General features: G+C 41.8%; 1 pseudogene; it reads left to right on the top strand.

Annotated features, from left to right (window-relative positions):
* The window catches only part of LOC129852845 (multivesicular body subunit 12B-like), a 41,021-nt pseudogene extending 16,365 nt beyond the window's left edge, over positions 1 to 24,656 (top strand).
* The last annotated feature ends 675 nt before the right edge of the window (positions 24,657 to 25,331 follow it).

Here is a 25,331-nt window from a genome sequence, read left to right as displayed (position 1 = left end):
AACTATATTTTTCTAAAGTTAGTTTGCTTCTTTTTTTTCTGTCTAAAGAGTGTATTTAGTTATTTGTTTGAATCCTTGAATTCAAGTTCTCATTAGTATGATATTACATTAACATCTTGCTCAGCGTTGCCCTACATTTTTGCACACACTGTAGCCTATAGCTACATCAGATATGTTTAATCCTGTTCTGGAGGAGCTCGTTTAACTTCAAAGCATGTCCAATGTCACATTATGCAGTTCTGAAGCTGAGAAATTCCTTGCGCTTGCTGTGGATTTATCGATCAGTGGGGGTGAGTCACAGGGTGTAATTCATGATAGCTTGATTGATGAGGATTGCAATCTTATAAAGTTTGTTAGCTCCAACTGCCCATGAAGTGCCTGCATTTTTTGTAGTACCAGCCTATAGTATGGTAAAACAGACAAGTTCTATTCCTTTAGCACTAACCAGCCCCTAATCCTAGACCCAAACCATTAACGGTCTGCCAAAACCTCCTGGGCAGCTCAGGATAGCTTTTATTTCACGTCTCGATATCCAGCACTCTTCTGTCAGCTGTGTCTTGTCCTGATCAGGTCTCTGTTTGATCTTGAAGGGAGTGTGGGTGTTGTTGTGGGGATGATGGGGTTGGAATAAGAAGATCCTGCCCTTGTGAATCCCTTCCCCTCCTGACAACGAATCTACACCTTGGCATTCTTCTCCAGATCTCAGAGAAAATGTCACCTTCAATGTTGTGGTACACTCGTTTGACATGGCATGCTGCTTTATCTCCTCCAGGCAAATACCTGTAGTGCTCCCCAGCAGTGATGTAATGAACTTAGGTAAAAATACTTTAAAGCACTACTTAAGTCATTTTTGGGGGGGTATCTGTACTTTACTTGACTATTTATATTTTTTACAACTTTTACTTTTACTTCACTACATTCCAAAAAAAATATTGTACTTTTTACTCCATACATTTTTCCTGACAACCCAAAGTACTAGTTACATCTTTAATGCTTAGCAGAACAGGAAAATGGTCCAATTCACACACTTATCAAGAGAACACGTGGTCATCCCTACTTTCTCTGATCTGGCGGACTCACTAAACACAAATGCTTAGTTTGTAAATTATGTCTGAGTGTTGGAGTGTGCCCCTGGCTATCCGTAAATAAATAAAACAACAAGAGAATTGTGCCTTCTGGTTTGCCTAATATAAGGAATTTGAAATGATTCATACTTTTACTTTTGATACTTAAGTATATTTAAAACTGAATACTTATAGACGTTTACTCAAGTAGTACTTTACTGGGTGACTTTCACTTTTACTTGAGTAACTTTCTATTAAGGTATCTTTACTTTTACTCAAGTATGACAATTGGGTACTTTTTCCACAACTGCCCCCCACCAACCCCTACAGGAGGAGCACCAGCAGGTGCTCTATACATATCAGCTAAACTGCCTTTTTATTGCACCAAACTGAACAACACGTGTATGGAGTCTCATTGTGTAGACCCTCCTATAATATGGAAGGTGCAGATTATACAGTGTGTAGTAAGGCGTCTTGCAAATTATCTGAACTGTATTCTAAATCTGTTTAGCTCTCTCACTGTGCCCCAACTTGACCCACCGATAAATTAAAGCTAGTGTTAAATTCCACTCACTTATAATCATTGCAGATCAAGTTTTTTTCATCTTTTTAGCTGTATGTTGTTCTGAAAGTATTTAATCTTCACCAACGAGTAGATCGCTCCTTTGGTAATTGATCTATGCATATCGTATATGTCAATCTTTTATCACAGACGGGTAAAGTGCTGTGCTTATCTGAAAGAGTGAACACTGCTTCCCAGAGGAGCTCAGCATTACACTCAAGAGAACGTTTAACAGCTGTCAAATATGATTCATCACATGCCACACTAACATTTACCTGCAGTTGTAGGAGAAATGCTCTTTTAGTAATAATAGAGTGGAAAGTGTACTGAAATTGATCTGGACTGGGCTTGCTTGTTGAGTCAGAACTTGCTAAAACGTCGTACTGGCTGGGGTGGTGCTGCTCCAGACGAGGTGTGTGGAGAGGAGATCAAGCAGGTTTTATCCAGCTGGAGAGAGACACCATGTGGTGAGGATTCCTCTTGTTCCACAGTGGAGAGATAGCGGGGCTGTGGCATGCAGTTATCATCTCAGTTATCCCTGTCACACACGGACTGTATCCTTACTTGTTTGTACAGATAGTCAAGCTTACCAGTCTGGAATTATATGAGCTCACACAATTTGGAGATTCATTTTTTCAGTGTTATTTAGAATGTTCATGTTATTGTTTCTGCTACCTGCTACTTACCTCAGCCTATTCTGTGGCATTCCATCTGAGTGACTATAAGAACCATGGAGGTTCAGTGCAATGCCAAAAATCATCCTTTATCAATAGAGACTGTGCTCTATAATTGTACCAATGTCATTTGGTGCCTGCTCTTCTATCTCCATGTCACAAAGCCTACATGCCTTTCTTTTTCATTTAATCACTTTCTGGGGTTAATCTTCTCAAAGCGGCATACTGTACAAAAGCTTTATCTTTCAGCTTCATTTGTCTTGGAAAGAGAGCCTTCCAGCCACACGTAGTAGCCTTCCAGCCACACATTTAGATTGTTGGAGGCAGTATCTTTCCTCCTTCATTAACAGTGTGACGACCTGCAGACCAAGTGTGGGGTCGGAGCAGACGGTGGGCTTGTGTTAATTGTGAGCTGTGTGGTGTGGTGTAGTGTGTTGACAGCTGGCCAGGTTCGAGTTGGTCTAAAACCATGTGCGCTCTGTCAGGGTTGTACAGGCGGCTTCTTTAGGATTGATGAATTGCCTGCTTTCTTGATTAAACCCTCCGTCACTTCCCAACAAAACAAAAACCCCAAACAAAAAAAAGAATGAGTCGAGGGGAGGAGAGGCAACATGTCTGGGAAAACTGTCATCTTCAGTCACATTATGTGCAGATGTGATGTGCAGGCGCTTTGACATTCATTACCAGAATATTACAAACTTATTCACATTGATTTTGCAACCTTCTCTCACTTGACAGTTCAAGCTCATTTTAACAAAGATGGAGTTTTCAGAACCGCCCCAACATTTTCTTTATTTCATCAGTATCTCTTTGATCCAAGGCAAGTTTCTTTGCCAATTATTTCCTATACCATTGACAGGGGAGCAAGTTTTTCTTGGTGGATTTAATTATATTGAAATATGTATTTAGGAAAGGGGTTAGGAAATGTATTGTATTGCATCAAAATGCATCTTCAATGGTATATAGTATTGTATTAATTTAGATAATGAGGAGTACTGTTTTATTTCCCGTTGCTTTACTTCACTGGATAAAGTCATAAGATGATGGTGTTTTGAATGGAGTTCATATACTCTCTGCTTTATTGTGTATCCATGGAACAGCATATCATATTCATCAGACATCCTCATGATAAAAAGGTAAACTAATAAAAACTAATATATTAACATATCTATTGCGTTAATAAAAAAAGTGACATTGGCCCTGATCTAACCTAATATGGAGTGCAATTATTTCCCAATCCATTAAAAGAAGTTCAATTAACAGACGGGAGATGGCTCATACTCTGGAGGAGATTCAAAATTAACTTGGGGTTGTGAAATATCATGGCAAAAGGATGACAATGATTTTAGATTTTCCGGAAATGATATTAGAATCCTTATTAAACTATGTGCATCTGCTTTTAATTTGCTCCAAAGAATTGGAAAATGCAATGGAGCTCTCCAATTAAAGCGCCACTTTACACTGTTTAATAATACCCTCATAATATTATATCTTATGAAATGACAGGTGAGTTGGTGTATGAATAAAACATAAAGCCCCGTAATAAGAGACAGAAAAAAAGGAGACAGTTGTTGGGGGGCTTTTAAATGCTCGACATAATTTGCATATATTAATCTCCTCATTTCAGCCTTATCAAGCATTCCACTGTATTTGAAGTTAAAATAGTCGTGACAGGCAGGGGTACGCTTCATTTTTCCAAGGATTTATTACTTGTATAATTCTGGATCTTTAATAAGCCAATATGACTGATCCTCTGAGTTTTGTGGAATTCGGTTAATTGTTCCAGATGGTGCTCACTGATTATGCAAAATTACTTTCTTTCTCCTCTTTTTCCCAACTACATCATTTTTTGATTGACTAACACAGAGACAAAAGATTATTTTTAGCCCAGCACTTTCATTAAGAGGCTTCTCATCAGGTTTCAAACAAAAGTTCCGTCTTATCTCTCTCTGTGGTGCTCGGCTTGCTGGACTAGCCTCTGCAGAGGGAGGAGTTTAGCCCCTGCTTATCTCCCACTCTAATCCCAACCCACTATGATGTATTTTAACAGCCTTTGCACTAGTGTGGCTATATTTTATAATAACAACATTCTTTAGGCTGAGGGATTAAAATACACAAACTCTGGCTACTGACACAAAAGTCATCAGCAAGTTCTTCTTATTCAGCGGCTTAGTGGTTCCTCTGGTGGTTGATTAAAACCCTAACCAGTTTGGTGTTTTCTTCTCCTGTAAGGGTCCATACAAAGTTCACCTGGATTCTGTTTAGCATCAGCTAAATTTAGCTAAATTAATCTTGCATGGATATTTCATGGGGGGAAGTATTGGCAGATTTACTGCAGTGTTTTAATTTAAATGATACAAGATTTAAAGTATCCAATTCCTGTACGGTAAAACTGTTCTAAATGTCTGAAACAAAGCCAAAGGGTTCGGGCTTGCGTCAAGTCATGAAAAACTGCAAAGCTTCTTTCTCTAAAACCCATGAATGATTTATTCTTATGGTCAATGTGGAGAGAGAAGCAAGAGAGGGCTAAAGCATTCTTACTCACACAGTGAAAATCCCCAAAATGTAGCTGGTCATTTTACCATTTTGGTTATTAGTATCTTGAATATTACAACTCTTTTATTTTGTCAATTTCACCTTGATAGCTAATTAAAATGATTTCTGTTTTGATAATCTGCTAACTGCAAAAGGCCAATGATTCAAGCACATTAATATATTTCCCAATAAATTACTTCAATGCAATGTTTCAGAATCCCATTATAGACTCAAATAAGTGACTTTGAATAGCTTTGCATTTGCAGGCCTGACTGGAATCTGAAGTCACATCCCTCATTGCTCTCTCTTCTTCCCTGGGATAAAAGCAGTGCTCTATTATTCTCAGTAGCCAGACATGGAGACCATCAATGGATGGCCTGTCACAGCTCCCTCATTCCCTCCATGTACAGCAGGGTTTGTTATCACACATCTAATTAGAACTTGATAAAAAATATTTCCAAGAAATCCAGTCATTAAATATAGTTTAAGGAGATGTATGGTCAAATATGTCTTAAAGATCTTTTAATGGCTCTGCTGACTTGTTAAGTTTGTAATTAATGATCTCCTAAATCATCCTGTAGTGTGATTTAACCTGTCTAGGATCAGCGTGGCGCTAGCGGCCCCCCCCCCCCCCCCCCACTGAAAAACCAGTGCCGCGAAATTCAAAAAAAATATTTTTTTAAAATATTTAACTTTCACACATTAAAGTCCAATACAGCTAATGAAAGACACAGATCTTATGAATCCAGTCAACATTTCCGATTTTTAAAATGTTTTACAGGGAAGACACAATATGTAAAGATGTACATCTATTACCTAAAAACACATTAGCATAATCCACCATCTTTTATTTGTCCACCAACACCAGTAGCCATCACCAATTCGGCTAAACTAAGATATTTATAGCCCCTAACCAACAAAAAAACTCATTAGATGACAGTCTGATAACATATTTATGGTATGGGATAGGTTTTGTTAGAAAAAAGTGCATATTTCAGGTATATGGCATAGTTTACAATTGCACCCACCATCACAAATGGACTAGAATAATTACAATGAGCAACGTGTTTACCTAACTACTAATCATCAAACATTTCGTAAAAATACACAGCATACACGAATCGAAAGACACAGATCCTGTGAATACAGACAATATTTCAGATTTTCTAAGTGTCTTACAGCGAAAACACAATAAATCGTTATATTAGCTTAGCACATAGCAATTAGCAGCCCAGCATTGATTCTAGCCAAAGTGAGCGATAAAAGTCAACATCGCCAAAAGATATTAATTTTTTCACTAACCTTCTCAGAATTCTTCCGATGACACTCCTGTAACATCACATTACAACATGCATATACAGTTTGATCGAAAATGTTTATATTTAGCCACCAAAATCATGGTTAGACAATGTGAAATGTAGACAAGCTGGTAAAGAAAACGTCCTTGCGCCACTTAGACAGTGATCTACTCTTATACATAAATACTCATAAACGTGACTAAAAAATATAGGGTGGACAGGGATTGATAGACAATTTAATTCTTAATACAATTGCGTTATTACATTTTTTAATTTATCCTTACTTTTCAATACAGTTTGCGCCAAGCGAAGCTACGTCAAAAAACATGGCGTCCTAAGCCACTAAAATGTTTCGACAGAAACACGATTTATCATAATAAAAATGTCCTACCTTGAGCTGTTCTTCCATCAGTATCTTGGGCAAAGGATCCTTTCTTGGGAGAAATCGTCTTTTGGTGGAAAGCTGTCCTCTTGCCATGTGGAAATGTCAACTACGTTCGGGATGAACTGAAAAGCGTTTCCAACTTTTCACATCGTTGCAAAAATAAATGTCCCAAAATCGCACTAAACGGATATAAATTGCTATAAAACGCTTTAAATTAACTACTTTGTGATGTTTGTAACTCCTATAACGAGTGAAAAGATGACCGGAGAAATATAACAGGCTAAACTAAAGCTTGGAACAGGAGAGGGTCGGTGTCTTCCACGCGCGTTACGCAGCAAGAAAAGACTTGCTAGCTAAAGGTTTTTTTCATTTGTAGGGCCTGTGAACGAGCAATCGAGCCCGTTGGAATCGTCATCACGTAAAGGCATCCAGGGGAAGACGTAAGAAGTGTCCGTATAGTCATAGCAACGACAGAGCCCTTTTAAATGACTTCAGAAAAGTGGCCAACGTTTCTCAAATCTGACTCCATGTCAGGGAAATTGCTGTAGAATGGGCTCTGTTCCACTTAGAGACAAAATTTCAACTCCTATAGAAACTATAGACTGTTTTCTATCCAATAATAATAATAATATGCATATTGTACGATCAAGGATTTTGTGGGAAGCCGTTTAAAAAATTAGCCACATTAGCATAAATAGTCTAAACAGCGCCCCCATCCCCAACAGGTTAAAGAGCACAATGAAATTTTGGAAATTAAGTCGTTTTGGAAATGGTATCTGGGGATATTGAATAGTTCTGCTCAGACTGTTTCTCTACGAGGAACTGTGAAGTATGCTTTAGAAATGTTCTAACAAATCGCCCTCTTTACAAAGATGGAGTTGTTTGTGAACATAGCAAAGGACCTGATTTAAGAAACAGTTCCCATATGATTGAATAAAAGTCAGTATTAGTCTCTTTTTTAGGAGAACCATGAACATACTTTAAATGGTTATTCAGTACACTGTTTGTTGTCCGTAGCTTATGCCTGCCCATACCATAACCCCACCACTACCATGGGGCACTCTGTTGAAAACGTTGGCATCAGCAAACCGCTCGCCCACATGACCCCATACACACTGTATGCCATCAGCCTGGTACAGTTGAAACCGGGAGTGTCAGTGGCCATCGAAGGTGAGCATGTGCCCACTGAAGTAGGTTACGGCGCCAAACTGCAGTCAGGTCAAGACCCTGGTGAGGATGACGATCAAGCAGGTGAGCTTCCTTGAGATGGTTTCTGACAGTTTGTGCAGAAATTCATCGGTTGTGTAAACCCACAGTTTCATCAGCTGTCTTGATGGCTGGTCTCAGACGATCCCGCAGGTGAAGAAGCCGGATGTGGAGGTCCTGACCTGGCATGATTACACGTGGTCTGCCGCTGTGAGGTCGGTTGGACGTACTACCAAATTCTCTAAAATTATGTTGGAGGCGGCTTATGTTAGAGAAATGACACTCAATTCTCTGGCAACAGCTCTGGTACACATTCCTGCAGTCAGCATACCAATTGCACACTCACTTTTGCATGCTCAAATTTGAGACATCTGTAGCATTGTATTGTGTGACAAAATTGCACATTTTAGAGTGGCCTTTTATTGTCCCCAGAACAAGGTGCATCTATATAATGATCATGCTGTTGAATCAGCTTCTTGAACTGCCAAATCTGTCAGATGGATGGATTATTATCTTGACAAAGTAGAAATGCTCACTAACAGGTATGTAAACAAATTTGTGCACAAAATAACAGAAAAATTATATTTGTGTGAATATGGAAAATTTCTGAGATCTTTTATTTCAGCTCATGAAACATGGGACCAACATTTTACATGTTGCGTTTATATTTTTGTTCAGTATACAATGGACTTTTTATTGTAGCATTTCAACTGAATAAACTGTTTTGTCTCCCCAACACAAAACACTATAGGCCTCACCTCATCCACATACGGTATACTGACCTACACGGTGACTTGTACAAACATACTCCGATGTGTCAAACTATCCAAAAGGCCTTAACTAATAACCATCACCTGTTTCACCAGGAGAGTAATGGTGTGCTTATTAGCATAATGAATGACAAATGCCGTGTCGGCATTGGTGGTTTGGTTTTAGGGGGATGATGAATTGGTTGAGGCCCGGGTTAGTGGCTGCCAAGGAGGCCTCTCTGGCTGTCATCCCTCCTGCTTCCGCGCTGGCACCGCTCATTACTCACCATGTGAGGTGCCACTTTACATTGCCTGGTACTGTGAGCATGGAAAACTTAATAACGCCACCAACAACCTCGCAGGGTCTGCTGCTCTGCCCACAGTCCAGAGGGCAAGGTGCTCTGACAGGGCTAAGAGCCGGTGGGAGCAGTACAGAATGGGGACCACCCCTTACTGTATTGTACAGCTGCTCTGATCACAACAGATCACACGTCACTCTCTGATCCTCTTCAGAGGGCACATGGCCATGTGACCCTCTCTCCAGTGTTCTGGAGTGTACCAAGTTAGGTTTTTTGAGCTCAACACATCCCTTGCATCATTACAGGTTAGTTTGCCCACAGATCCGCTAATTAAGAGGATTTGTGTAATTGTGCCTTCTGCTGTGTCCCATCCAGCGCATGCAATTTATTGTCAGCCCTCTGCCAGGTTTTACACTTGTCCAGAGAAGCGTCCCCCATTTATACAGAAATCCTGCTGCCCATTTACCAGCAACCACAGCTGGGGCTCAATGATGGTGCCACTGTTAAGTATTTAAAGACAATGTGCTGCTCATCAAGTTTGTATGTTTATTCAATTCCCAGACTTGTGCTAAGTGGTCCTCGTGGTTAGCCTACATTGGAAATGTCAAACTTTAACAGTGATGTTTGACTTTGTTGTGCAATTACCAAGCACAATACATACAAGCATAATGTGATTGATCAAAACATTTGAATTGTAAAAATAGCATTTGTGACAAGATCGCTCCTCTATGCATGATTGATCATTATGCCATAGCCTCCATTTTATTGAATTCTAGTTGTCTGTTGTGTCATCATACGCATTTAGTGTCCATTGCAGAAATGGAAAAACATGGGACCTCACGTAGGAGGAATTCTCTGAAATGAGACTGCCGCTCTAAATATCCACTGTTGTGCTGGAGTGTTTGTGGCCAACTCACTGTAGGTGTTGCTCGCTCTGCCCACTTTCTGGAAGACTGATGGACCAGCACCCTACTGGGACTGCCTCCTGGCTTCCAACCCAGAACCAGATTTCAAGGGCTGCTTGTCGCACAGATGGAAAAATAACTCCACTCCCTCCTTGCTAAATACTCCTCCATTTTCCCTACTCTCTTTCTCTGTGTAAACCTGGGAGTGTGTTTAGCAACCCCACTGCTGCCCCTGAGGAGTCTACACAGACACTCATATAATCCACCTACTGTATACTAATGATCAGCTGCACTGAGACAGAGAACCATGCCCTCCAAACTATCTGGGACTAGCAGACCCCTCTGTTCAGTATAGGAATTGGCATTTCACAATTGTCTCCATTTCATGAATATTTCTTTGGTATCTATTTTTGGTGACTGCATCTATTTAACTGTTAGGAGGGTTGCAATTCTGAATTAGTAAGTGCATTGAGCCAAAGATCATTTTGCATTTACAGTAATCATTCAAAATAACACTTTTTTGCTTCTCCATGGGAGATTTTCAGAATTGCTTTAAGGAAATTTCCCCCCGATCTCCCCTATGCTGTCTGGAGGAATGAAAAAAAGAGAAAGGAAAAAGAATGGAATTCATAGAGCCATAGTCATTAAAATGATCTGAAAATAGCAACGTGCCATCATCTGTTCTCATAGCACGGGTCAGGAGCTTTGACATCTCCAAAATTCCTCCTGTCAGGGTAGGGGGCCATTTGTATTCTCTCTCATTAGGCAATTTGACTAATGACCTGCCGTGGCTGCAGAACTACTAAGGGACCCTGCGCCTCACGCCCTCTCTCCTGCAGCAGCCTGAGCACACAGCCTCTATTGGAACGGCACAGATGGCATGCCCGGGCGACAAAATAAACTACAATATGTCTCAGAGATGCTGTCGGGACTGGCCACTATTTCTCATGGCAGTGTCTGGGTAAGGGCTGTGAGTGGGCAGAAGAAGTCCTCCTCCACTTTCTTTATGTGGATCCACTCTCCATTTACCTTAAATGAAGCAGAGAGCATGGAAAATAACCTAGAATAGAGTATTTGGACACTGGTGTGGTTGTGCACAAAGTTTATATTGTAGAGTTAGGATCAGAAAAATATATATAGTAGATGCATAAATCCTAAAGAAGGGATACATGGTTAAGATCACGTCTAAAGGGAAGTCCAAGTGCTTGAATGGAAAGTGGAAACTCTTTATAGAGGTAATAACTTTTACAAACTGAGTCTGTGATAGATTTTGGCCAACGGGGAAGATTCAGTCGGTTTTTCACCATCATATTTCACAAACTCGCTCCCGCTGTCCACTCACTGTATCTCAACAGAATTACCACAGTAGTGGTAGTGTAACCCAAACATTACTATACATTGATTCATAGTCACTTTCAAAATAGCCACATGCACATAAGATTGTATTGAGTAAATATTCAGTACTTACACATGATACAGGAGTCAGCCTGATTCAGCTGATAATTACACTGGTCACAGATCAGTGCAGTTATGTTGAATAATTTTTTATTTAACCTTTATTTAAGCAAGAAAGACCCTTGAGGTTAGAAACCTCTTTTACGAGGGGGACCTGGAACGAGGTCAGCAGGAAATAGTCAGCATGTACACATTACACAAGAGCACATTACATAAAAATTGCAATGGTCAACAACATTTTCTTCTATCAGAGCTTCAAACTCAGCAAGACCCTCTCCTCCAGTTGTAAAGTATTTTGTAGCTCATTCCAATACCAAGAAGCATTGTAGGATGATTTTTTGCTTATTCAGTCCTTGTCCTTGGAACTGTGAACTAGAGCCCTGACTGAGAGTGGAGGCTGTAGGATTGTGATGTTGTTGCTAGCAAAGATATGTGAGGAGTAGCCCAAGCACTGGCTTGTGCCAAAATATGTGCCAATGTGCTCAAGCTTTCTGGTAGGAAGGGAGGGCCACTTCACCATGCTGTATAGTTCAGTCTGGCATTGGTTATGAACCTAAGCGCTCCGTGATACATGGCATCCAGCACCGTAAAAAGGCAAAGGCCATAAAATGAATCCTTAAGAGATTCCTTTTGTGATCTGTCGAAACTCTGATTTCATGCCCTCCAGTGCAACACCATGGGTTCTGTCAGAGGTAGTTTTGGAACCAATCAAAAGCTCCAGCAACAAAACCATGTGTTTCTAACCTATGCAACAGCAGATTCACTTCAAGTATGAAAGAAAAGTTCATCAACATTTTTTTGTTGTTGTTAAGAATTGTGGTTCAAGTTATATGAGGTACACTACATGACCAAAAGTATGTGGACACCTGCTCGTCGAACATCTCATTCCAAAATCATGGCCATTAATATGGAGTTGGTCCCCCCTTTGCTTCCATAACAGCCTTCACTCTTCTGGGAAGGCTTTCCACTCGATGATGGAACTTTTATGTGGGGACTTGCTTACATTCAGCCACAAGAGCATTAGTGAGCTCGGGCACTGATGTTGAGCGATTAGGCCTGGCTCGCAGTCGGCGTTCCAATTCAACCCAAAGGTGTTTGCTGGGGTTGAGGTCAGGGCTCTGTCCAGGACAGACAAGTTTTTCTGCACCGATCTCGACCAACCATTTCTGTATGGACCTTGCATTGTTCATGGGGGCTTTGTCATACTGAAACAGGAAAGGGCCTTCCCCAAACTGTTGCCACAAAGTTGGAAGCACAGAATCATCTAAAATGTCAATGTATGCTGTAGCGTTAAGATTTTCCTTCACTGGAACTAAGGGGCCTAGCCCGAATCATGAAAAACAGCCCCAGACCATTATTCCTCCTTCAACAAACTTTACAGTTGGCACTATGCATTTGTGCAGGTAGCGTTCTCCTGCCAGAGAATGTGTTTCCACTGTTCCAGAGTCCAAAGTCGGCGAGTTTTACACCACTCCAGCCGATACTTGGCATTGCGCATGTTGATCTTAGGCTTGTTTGCGGCTGCTTGGCTATGGAAACCCTTTTCATTAAGCTCCCAACAAACAGTTATTGTGCTGACGTTGCTCTCAGAGGCAGTTTGGAACTGGGTAGTGAGTGGTGCAACCGAGGACAGATGATTTTTACACGTTACGCGCTTCAGCACACGCCGGTCCAGTTCTGTGAGCTTGTGTGGCCAACCACTTCACGGCTGAGACGTTGTTGCTCCTAGACGTTCCCACTTCACAGTAACAGCACTTACAGTTTACCAGGGCAGCTTTAGCAAGGCAGAAATTTGACGAACTGACTTGTTGGAATGGTGGCATCCTATGACGGTGTCACATTGAAAATCACTGAGCTCTTCAGTAAGTCCATTTTACTGCCAATGTTTGCCTATGGAGATCGCATAGCTATGTGCTCAATTTTATACACTTGTTAGCAATGGGTGTTGCTGAAGGGTGTTGCTGAAATAGCCGAATTCACTAATTTGAAGGAGTGTCCACATACGTTTGTATATATAGTGTATGCTCGATCACCCACGCAGAGTCCTCCATTAGCCAATATCTGAGCATTTCCCAGTAATCTGTGTGTGAGTTGGTTGTGGGCAGTGTGTGTGTGTGTGTGTGTGTGTGTGTGTGTGTGTGTGTGTGTGTGTGTGTGTGTGTGTGTGTGTGTGTGTGTGTGTGTGTGTGTGTGTGTGTGTGTGTGTGTGTGTGTGTGTGTGTGTGTGTGTGTCAGTCATTGTCTGAATATTACCCTGTCGGCATTAATCTGTGTGTGAGTAGGTTGTGAGTGTGTGTGTGCATGCATCTGTGTGTGGGTGTGCGTTAGAGCCCTGGAGATGCTGTGTATGGGTCATAACGGGACTGAAGCTGAGGTCCTCAGTGACAATGTATCCAACAATAGAAATATGAGGGATTAGTGCTCAGCGCAGTGTACGAGGAAGCCCTTCCGTCCTGAAACAGTCATTTGTCTGCACCAAGGGGCTGGAGATGACAATGCAGCCATTCCTCATCGCACCTGACGAGCCATTAATAAGGCAATGATCCAAACGGGGCGCGTGCTGACTCCGTTCTTTACTCTACCATCAGTCAGGTCACAGGGCCCTTACTCGCTAACACCACTGCACTCATCTTCGTCCTCATTGTTATCATCTTCATCATTGTTATCGTCATGATCAGCATCTTTACATCATAATTTTCATTAGGAGAGTCATAATTTGAGCACCTGCACATTTTTGCATGGGCTCTGATGTTATAGAAATGGCATCCCACCAAATACATAATCACTCTATAATGCACACATTTCTACTGCACCATTTACACAAATATAGATTGGACCACACGACCAATGGTAAAATATTTAGAGAATCGCTAGCACAGACTGGAATATATTCCGGGATTCATCCGATAACATTGAGGAGTTTACCACATCAGTCACCGGCTTCATTAATAAGTGCATCGATGACGACAATTCAGGACAAGGGCTGGAACTGGTTCAGGGAACAGAACCGAAAACTGGAAAATAAAAACATTGTTTGTCGGAACAGAACCCACACTGAAAACGAAAGTAATCTATACTGTTCCGGAACAGAACCATTCATTTGAAAGCATGGGAACGAGTTAATAATGTTATTTTATGTTCAGGGCATTTTTTTTAGAGTCCCACAAAAATCGCAACAAAGCGTCTATGCGAAGCCCTTATTCTGTCACTCAAACTTATTGCAGCGCATGCCTGCCAGCTGGAAATCTTTGCCAGTGGGTGTGCATGTGTGTGTAGGCTACCTGCCACTAACCCTCTGAAGCGTAGGTTACTGTAGCCTACTGCTGACTTTACAAGCGTAGTTCAGAAATTAGGGAGAGATGTTTAATTTTCAATGCCAGTTAAGGATACTATAGTTATCATGTTTAAAATTTGATTTATTAAGTACTACTTTTTAATTCTAGTGCTGCTCTGTACACACAAGCTTTTTAGCTAGCTAGCTAGCAAACGTTTGCCCTATTCCAACGTTAAACCAACTCAGAATTTCAAAGACATTAAAAGTTCCTACATATAAGGACTAAGATCGAATCCTAATACGCCAGCTCTGACGCCGTCGGATGTGGCAGGGCTTGCAAACTGTAATGGATTACAAATGGAAACCCTGCCACAAGCTGCCCAGTGACACAAGCCTACCAGACAATCTAAATGCTGTCTAAGCTTGATTCGAGGCAAGCAACACTGAACCATGCATGAGCGCCCCCAGCGATTCCCGTATGACTGTGTGATCTCACTTTCCATAGCCGATGTAAGACCTTCAAACAGGTTAATAACATTCAGACGGATTACCAGGATGCATACTCAGAGCATGCGCTGACCAGCTGGCAAGTGTCTTCACTGACATTTTCAACCTCTCCCTGACACATTCTGTAATACCTACATGTTTCAAGCAGCCCACCATAGTCCCTGTGCCCAAGAACGCCAAGGTAACCTGTCTAAAAGACTATCATCCTGTAGCACGCACATCTGTAGACATGAAATGCATTGAAAGGCTGGACATGGCTCACATCAACACCATCATCCCAGACACATGGGCCCACTCCAATTCGCATACTGCCCTAACAGATCCACAGATGACGCAATATCTATTGCACTACACACTGTCTTCTCCCAACTGGACAAGAGGTACCCCTATGTGAGAATGCTGTTCAGTCACTAAGCTCATGACCTTAAGACTGAACCCCTCCTCAACTGGATCCTTGACATCCTGACATCCATACTGCCCCCCAGGTGTTGAGGGTAGGCAACAAAACATCCGCCACGCTGACCCTCAACACAGGGGCCCTTCAGGGGTCTGTGCTTAGTCCCCTCCTGTACTCCCTGTTCACCCACGTCTGCGTGGCCACGCACGACTCCAACACCATCACCGACAACAATGAGTCAGCCTATAGGGAGGAGGTCCGTGACCTGGCAGTGTGGTGCCAGGACAACAACCTCTCCCTCAGCAAAACAAAGGAGCTGATCATGGCCTACAGGAAACGGAGGGCCGAGCACGCCCCCATCCACATTGATGGGGCTGTAGCGGGTCGTGAGCTTCAAGTTCCTCGTGTCCACATCACTGAGGAATTAACGTGGTCAACACACACCAACACAGTTGTGAAGAATACACAACAACGCCTCTTTCCCCTCAGTAGACTGAAAAGATTTGGCATGGGCCCTAAGATCCTCAAAAATTTCTACAGCTGCACCATTGAAAGCATCTTGACTGGCTGCATCACCGCTTGATATGGCAACTCCTAGGCCTCCGACCACAAGGCACTACAGAGGGTAGTGTGTACGGCCCATTACATCAGTGGGGCCACACTACCTTCCATCAAGGACCTCTATACCAGCCGGTGTCAGAAGAAGGCCCTAAAAATTTACTCCAGCCACCATAGTCATAGACTGTTCTCTCTGCTACTGCATTAAAAGTGGTACTGATGCACCAAGTCTGGAACCAACAGGACCCTGAACAGTTTCTACCCCCAAGCAATAAGACTGCTAAACAGTTCACCAAATAATTAGCCGGACAATCTTAATTGACCCCCTTTTGCACATAAAAATATTGACTCATCACATATGCTGCTGCAACTGCTTATTATCTATCCTGTTACCTACTGTAGTCCCTTTACCCCTACCTAAATATACTGTACATCTCTACCTCAATTACCTCGTAGCCCTGCATATCGACTCGGTACTTGTACCCTGTGTATATAGCCAAGTTCCTGTTACTCATTGTGTATTTATTTCTTGTGTTATTATTTTTCCATTGTTTTCTTTTTCTCTCTGCATTGTTGGGGAGGGCCCGTAAGTAAGCATTTCACTGTTAGTCTACACCTGTTGTTTACGAAGCAAGTGACAAACAACATTTTATTTGATTGATTTGATATTTGTTTTCTTCACACAAATTTCTGAAACCTGATTCATTGCCCAGACAGACTAGCCCTGGCCATTTTTATTTTTTTGTGTTTTATTTCACCTTCATTTAACTAGGCAAGTAGTTATTATTTATTTAACATTTGAGTAGGTAGTGTATGCTTTAGACTGGGATTGTTTCAACCAGGAGATTGGACTAACATTACTTCAGCACTTTCCACAACTATACTATGTGTCGCTGGTAAATTGTCAATTTCTCGCCCAGTGCAATCAGGTCCAAGTTCCTCCATTCATCTGGGTGTGAGATGGACCCTCCAGTATGGATGGTGGGGGGGATACTAAGTGAAATGTACCCCAACTAACAATAAAGAAGCACCCCAGCCTTCAGTTCTGGATTAATCTGTCTGCTACACCCAGACCCATCAAAAGGGCACAATCTGCACTTCCAATTGCTGGGTATAGATTCTAATGTGTTCCCCCACCTACCTCCCTCTTTGCTCCCAGTGACACAGTAGCACATGTTTATTCACTTGTTTTTATGGGCTTAAACAAGCCATCATATCCACCCAATCAACCAGCCCTGCTGCTGCAGATAGCCCTTCAGCTAGCACTGCTGCTAAATAGTCCCGCTCTGAGCGGGGTGAATCACACATGCCAGGGCTAGCTTTCTGAATGGCTATAGGGTGATGGTAAATGAGAGCCAAAGGCTAGCCTCTCATCAGTCCTATCTCAGGGTTTAATATTACAGTAGTGGATTGTAAATGTGATGGTGGATTTCAGGGAGAGGTGATATTCAATGTATTTTTCTCAGTGCTTTGTAGTCATTACATTATGTGAGGTCATGGGTAGATTACAAAAATCTCATTGTAGCAAAATAAAAATCTAATTTCTGGGTGGAAAGTCCAGTGTCATGGATCTCTACTGTTGAGGTACACAAAAAGGCAGTCATACGTGTCAGAATGAAGGATCATTCAAATGCCATTGTTTGAAATACTGTTATTAAGTTGCATTCTCCACAGACTAATATCAGATCCAAAAATGACTCATGAGAAGCTTTTGGTTACATTTATGAGTTCCTTTTCCTGTGCCAGCAGGATGATGGACTATGGGTAAAAAAAAACACCAGTTGGAAGGTTGGCCTCTTGATATTTGTGGCCCCTCAGAGAGAGAAAGAGAGGAGCTGGAATTGGTGTGCCTCGTGATTTTGGAGATTTTAAGTGTAGCCGAGCTGTGGCAGTTAGTTCCCCCCTCTCGTCTGGAAAGGAACGAGAGCCTTTGTGTCCCCTGTCACCCTGTGTTAATTTGGGCCCTAATGTATTTTATAAACAAAGGACTGCTCTCTAGCCTGACAGTCGCGACACTGAATCCTGTGCAGGCTGCCTGCAGTATGGGGTTACACTATTAATAATCAACTGGCAGCCATCACACCATTTTAACCATGATCATTATGATAAAGGGCATACACTTAATTACAGACCTGCTTAATTATAGCTCTGTTGAAGCTCATTTGTTTGGTGAAACGCTAATTACACCACCACGCTTTTGGCAAGTCTTCATTTCAATCCACTTTTTTGCCTGCCGAACACTGTGGCTTATTTTCATGCAAATCAGTATCCGGTGAATGCTTTGTCTCCCTTCTTTCCCTTTTTCTGCGCAAGTGTGAGTGTGTCTTTGTTTAAGAGTGGAACATCTCTCCGACAAGACAGAATCAGGAATAATCAAGAGTAATTAAAGTGGAGGAGGGCGAGGCGAGGATTTTGGTAGAAGGAAGGAAGCGGGAGGGTGGAGGTACTCAAATACAGTGGAGAATAAAAAGTATTTCATCTTCAAGCTATTGCGGGAGGGTTGAGGTGGGAGGGGGGTTGTGGGGGGTTATTCATCTGTTATACTTTATACTCCTACAAGGTTGAGATGATTGGTTTTGTATGAAATGTATGAATTTTGTTGTCATGTTCATATTTTCTTATGTTTCCACTCAAAGTTGTATTGTCTCTTTTCAGCAATGGATGGCGTGCCCTTCACAATCTCTGAGAAATTTGCAGAAGTAAGTGTTTACAAAAAGCTTTAGAATTATGCTAACTAAAAAGTATTTTTCTTTTAATCACCTCTAATTTGTTAAACTTAACTTCCTCTCCAATCCTCTCCTCTCCAGTCCTCTCCTCTCCAATCCTCTCCTCTCCAGTCATCTCCCTCACCTCCTCTCCTCTCCAGTCATCTCCCTCACCTCCTCTCCTATCTTCTCCTCTCCTCCAGTGTAGACTGACTGATTAATACGTGCAGCCAGGCAGAGCTGGTTCAATGCAGTCCATTTGGCTGGCGGCAGCTGTCACTATAGCACCGTTTGTATTGACACAGAGAGAGGATGAAAGATTTGAAGCATGCTTACTTAGCCATGTGCCTAACCACCATGTTTCTTGTTTTTATCTCTCTCTCTGCTTTTGATTGCAGATGCATTGAGTCAATTTAATGGGCATTACGATCAAATCCTTGGCAGAGATCGAGGAGGAAGTGAGTAGGGGCTACAATGCTCGGCTGCCGCAGACACCGTTGGCCCAAAATGTAAAGCAAACGTTCTTGGGGGTTGTAATTAAGTGTCTGAGATGGGCAAGGACCTTTTGGCTACACTAAGCCCAGATTGAATTAGAGTACGCCCAAGCTGGGGCTGGGCAGCCACTCTCTCTGAGAACTGACTAGTTTCACTGTGGAGAAACCAAGGAGGCCAATGTGTCCTGTAATGCCTATCCATCTAATGCCTGTAGGGTTGGGTAGGTTACTTTTCTAAATGTAATCCATTACAGTTACTAGTTACTTGTCCAAAATTATTACCAGTAATGTACATTTTGGATTACCCAAACTCAGCAACATAATCTGATTACTTTCATTTACTTTTAGATTGCTTGCCCATAAAAGAAGAAAAAAAGCTTAATGATGAGCTTGGAGGGTACTATGTTTTTGGATGCTGAGCTATAGTCAATGAACAGAATTCTTACATAGGTATTCCTCTTGTCCAGATGGGATAGGGAAGTGTGCAGTGCAATGGCGATTGCATCGTCTATGGACCTATTGGGGCGGTAAGCAAATTGAAATGGGTCTAGGGTGACAGGTAAGGTGGAGGTGATATGATCCTTGACTAGTCTCTCAAAGCACTTCATGATGACAGAAGTGAGTGCTATGGGGTGATAGTCATATAGTTTAGTTACCTTTGCATTCTTGGGTACAGGAACAATGGTGGCCATCTTGACAGCAGACTGGGATAGGGAGAGATTGAATATGTCCGTAAACACACACCAGCCAGCTTGTCTGTGCATGCTCTGAGGACATAGCTAGGGATACCGTCTGGGCCAGCAGCCTTGCGAACGTCAACATGTTTAAATGTCTTACTCACGTCGGCCATGGAGAAGGAGAGCCCACAGTCCTTGGTAGCGGGCCACGTCGGTGGCACTGTATTATCCTCAAAGCGGGCAAAGAAGGTGGTCAGTTTGTCTGGAAGCAAAATGTCGGTGGCTGGTTTTCCTTTGAATTGCGACTCCACTTTGTCTCTGTGCTGACATTTTGCTTGTTTGATTGCCTTGTGGAGGGAATAACTACACTTTCTGTATTCGGCCATATTCCTGGTCACCTTTCCATGGTTAAATACGGTGCTTTGCGCTTTCAGTTTTGCGCGAATTCCGCCATCTATCCACGATTTCTGGTTAAGGTAGGTTTTAATAGTCACAGTGGGTACAACATCTCCTATACACTTCCTTATAAACTCACTCACCGAATCAGAGTATACGTCAACACTATTCTCTGAGGCTACCCGGGACATATCCCAGTCCGCGTGATGCACCTACTGCATGTGCTTGGTTTCAATTAGCCTTACTTGATCTTTCTTACCCAATAACATAGCCAGCATACAGACAGTAGAGATTGAAGTTCATATAGAGCAAATGAAACAATACAAACAGTGTACTAGAGGTCTTTGCGGGTACAGCAGCATAAATGATGAAATATCTCTCTCTACTGCAGCAGTCATGTTCAGATATGTATGGGCCCTTCCGGATAAGTCAGTTAAAATTACACATACCCGAGACCTGTGACAATCATATCAGATCCGACCCAGACCCGTGACAATATTTAGAATTCCGGACCCTCTGGGTCCTTGATCTAGTCTCGGGTAATGGGGGATCTGTGAAGACCTCTACAGTGTACTGTTACAGAGTGACTACCCAGCGCTGGCCCCAGGCATAAGCAACATAAATGGTCGCTAGGGCCCCCCAACCAAATCTTGCTTAGGGCCCCCAAAAAGCTAGGGCCGGCCCCGTGACTACCCTACAGGCATTCTTAGTAAGGAACAAATTAGACAGTGTGTGTGTGTGTTTTGGATTTTTGGACATTTCGCTGGTCCACAAAAGGAAAGCTACTATTTTAGGCTTAGGGGTTAGGGTTACAATTAGGGTTATGATTAGAATTAAGGTTAGGAGTTAGGGTTAGGGTTAAGGTTAGGATTAGGTTAAAGGTTTAGGGTTAGCTTTAGGGAAAACAGAATTTTGAATGGGAATTAATTGTTTGGTAAAACAAACGTGTGCGTGTTTGTGTGCGTGTTTGTGTGCGTGTTTGTGTGCGTGTTTGTGTGCGTGTTTGTGTGCGTGTTTGTGTGCGTGTTTGTGTGCGTGTGTGTGTGTGTGTGTGTGTGTGTGTGTGTGTGTGTGTGTGTGTGTGTGTGCGTGTGTGTGTGTGTGTGCGTGCGTGCGTGCGTGCGTGCGTGCGTGCGTGCGTGTGTGTGTGTGTTCATTCTTGTGTGTGTGTCTGTGTGTGTGTGTGTTCGTTCTCGTGTGTGTGTGTTCTCACACTCTTATTGTGTGTGCACTAAAGAGAGTGACATCCCCCCACCCTCTCTCTCATTAGCACGATATCTGGGTATCAGAACTGCCAGGAAGTGACAGACCACTGTAAACGAACAGGTGCTGTTGGGTTTGAGATGTGTTACAGAGCAAACACTCCCTCATCAAACTGGGTGTCTGTTCTGCTCCCTGGTTCTGTATTCTGTCACATAGTATAGAAATCACACAGAGTCGCCATCTTGTCATCTGGTCTCTGAGAATGGAGCTCATTGTCATTGTCAACTCAGGTACTAATATTGTGTGTGTGTGTGTGTTTGGCCACTGTGGACTGCTGATGGAAACAGCCTGGCAGCTCGTCCCGTAGGCTCGCTCTCCTCTCAGAGAGTGTGATTAGCAGCAGGACACATGGCGAGCTGAGCCGAGGAAGTGAAGGGAAGGGCGCGAGGAATCATTCATTACCACGGTGGTAGCTGGAACTGATGAAGTAAATGTGAGATAGTGTAACACGCAGGATTTAGTGAAGTGGAGGACAGCACAAGATTAATGGTGGGGCCAGGTTGATGGGGATGAAGTCACAGCTTAGCTTGATAATTAGTTTCCAAGAGGAAACATCCCTCACCATTGTGTTATTTTTACTTCTTGCTACAATATATCTAGAGATGGGAAAATATATAATCTTTCAGTTTGATATTACACATGCCAAATATATTTTCAGGACTTTTGGAGTGTATATTTTTTGTTAAATATGAAAAAGATATGTCATATTTGAAAGTAGGGCTCCAAAATGTAGATACGGGTTTTCTGTTCTATCGTAATGTTGAAGCTAAAATACCCAATCAATAACTGACTACCCTGTACTTACTAGTAACACCTGCTCAAATCAGTTGTTTACACATATTTACAGTTATCAAAGATTAGTAGTAGTTGGGGAGGCGTTGGACTTGTAACCAAAAGGTTGCAAGATCAAATCCTTGAGCTGACAAGGTAAAAATCTGTTGTTCTTCCCCTGAACAAGGCAGTTAACCCAGTGTTCCTAGACCGTCATTGAAAATAAGAATTTGTTCTTAACTGACTTGCATGACATTTTTTTGAGGGGGGGGGAATATTCAAGGAACTAGATATCTTTGTTTTCAGTGGATCAAATCCAATACCTCCATCAATGTATCTATTTAGTGCGTGCAGCTTTTATAATATGAAGACACATGAACAGACCGTTCTTGTTCACTTGTGAGTGGTTTTCAGTTGTCCAGCAGAGGTCACTGTCAGTGTACACTTACTGGAGGAGTTAGCGTTCTCTCTTCAGGCAGAAGAAAGCCTTTACGGTATTAAGCACATTCTAATTGACTGATTTCGAATTTCATTAAAAATAGATACATAAAAGAGAGGTTCTTGGTGGTATTTATCATTTGCACATGTAATTGAGGAAAACTGTTGTAATCACATACAGTGTTGTAGATAAGAACGTTTCCTAGGCATCAACTAAGCCATATTTCTTAGATGATGTTGGTTCCAGCAATTAGGCATTCTTTTCATTTCCCAAATGACTCGCAAAACTTGTGGAGATTATAATTGCTTTTAGCCACGCATATCTAATTTGTGTCTTTTTAAGTGTTAATTAGTAAGAGATTTGAGCTGACGTCTTTATGTAGTTTGCACTGCTGAAAATTTTTGTTATTGGCATTTGGCTAATGATTTTCAGAGTTAGTGTGTGAGAGTGTGTCTGTTAGTGTGGATGTCTCTCCATATGTGTGTATGCATCTGACGGCTCTTTTCATTTGCACGTGTGTGTGTTTCCGAAGTAAACTGTGTGTGTGTGTGTGTGTGCGTGCGTACGTGCCTTGGTGCATATAGTGTGTAAGAGAGACAGACAGACAGAGAGAGAAAGACAGAAAGACAAGAGAGAGTGGGAGAGAGACAATGAGAAAGAGAGAGAGACAGACTGAAAAGGAGAGAAGAGAGAGAGAGAGCTCCAAATAGAGGTGGAATTGATGAAGACAACATGTCACATATTTTTGGCAGTGGAGCAGGGACAGGAAATGAAGCTCTGCTCATCTGGGTGACTGCCGCCCATGTTCTTACGTGTCACTGTCCTGTCAGCCCACGTGTAAAAGTGGCAGACAGTGATACATGCTCTTCCTGATAACACCCCATTCCCCCATCCATCATCCACACAGACACACGCATGCTCACACTTACTTCTATTTGTTTATTTATTTATTTTGCGAGGTGTCGTGGCTCAATTTAATTATAACTAACCGTCTTGTGACATGTGATGCGTAACTTACATTTTCCTGAAAGACATAGGGGTGTTGGTTGGACGTAGAGATCCCCAATACATCCATTGTGCTTAGTTGGGATCTTGGAATGTAGCTAGATATTAAAACATATGTTATGATGTTGCAGCATCACCTAGAGCTGTTCCTCAGTATTGCAGATTAGACTATTGAAGTGATGGGTTGGTATTTTGTGGAGCCCAATTATGGGAGCAAAAACGTCTGTCTGGATTTATTCTTGGCAGAAACAGAGATAAATCTACAAGAGGCACTTCATTGTTATTGTTTGTCTGCTTGCCTGTTTTAGTAAAATTCCAGTGGGAGCAGTTCATAGGTGGTACTTCTCTTTAAACAACCTTACTATTAATTCCTGGAGTTTAAAAAACAAAAACGTTTAATTGCATCCAAATATGTTATAAACTGATTTGAATTGCTTTCCTTGACTGCAATTTGTTTTTATTCTTGCGTGTGATGTGGCCTCAAACTAAACATAGAAATAGGAGATATTTTTTATCCTTTGAGAAAGCCTAGAAGAACAGTGTGATGTATAAAATGAACACATCTGGGAGATGGATTGTTTAAAGCAAATTCAGAAGTCTTGTTATTTTCCCCTCAACCCATTTATGCACAGTGTCGCCTTGCCTTTTTGCATTATTTTCCATTCTCATCTTATTCCACAAGGAGACAGTATTTGCTCATATTTCTTCTTTCGGGTTATACCCAAACCCACCACCCATCCTGTAATAGTAAAGGCAAAGTGCTCTGGTTCTGAGAAGACTGCTTATACGATGCTTAATCAAACCTTAAATTGAGTTTTCCTTGAAAAGATCTGTCAATGTGAACTAATATTACCTCACAACATATCTGAATGGGTTTGCAGAGGTGTTTTCCTACATAAACTATTTGTACTGGATATACTACTACTGTATGTTGTATCCTTCTATTCTTCTATCGTGTTTAAGTATGAGTACAACTTCAGCATGGAGCACAGCATCAGCCTGTATCTGCCACCCAGGCACACCCAGAGCCAGTACTGAGAGAGCCTTGCATGGAGTGAGGAATACTCTGGAGGGACAGGGTATAAGACTGCAGAACCTTTATGAATGGTCTCCCATTCCACAACAGCAAAGCACTTACTGGAATGATTTCTTTAATGTCCAGATTAGAGCACACATTCACAATAGTCCACAATATCAGAAGTCGACTGGATTCAAATCTATCTTAAAGGAACAGGTAGCAGAAACCTCATGAACAGGATGTGAAGTTTAAAAGAATTCTAAATATTTTAATATTGGAGAAAAATATTCTAAATGTGCATTTTCAATCTCTTCATAGCTCTATATATTTCAGAGTTATGGTCTAATTTGGGAACTTGTGATCAAATTTGTGATCGCTTTACGCTCATTAAATTGTTTGTGCTCACTTATTGTTTGCTTTTGCTTGATAAGAGCCACAGTAAAAAATGTATCTCATAAACTAAAAGAAACACCCTCTCACTGTCAACAGCGTTTATTTTCAGCAAACTTAACATGTGTAAATATTTGTTTGAACATAACAAGATTCAACAACTGATAAATAAACTGAACAAGAGACATGTGACTAACAGAAATGGAATAATGTGTCCCTGAACAAAGGAGGGGTCAAAATCAAAAGTTAAGTACTGCAGTGCATCTCCTCCTCATTGACCAGATTTGCCAGTTCTTGCTGTGAGA

Source organism: Salvelinus fontinalis, chromosome 4 (assembly GCF_029448725.1).
Source record: "Salvelinus fontinalis isolate EN_2023a chromosome 4, ASM2944872v1, whole genome shotgun sequence".
NCBI lineage: Eukaryota > Metazoa > Chordata > Actinopteri > Salmoniformes > Salmonidae > Salvelinus > Salvelinus fontinalis.
The sequence above is the reverse complement of the archived record's forward strand: the minus strand, read 5'-3'. Positions and strand labels throughout refer to the sequence as shown.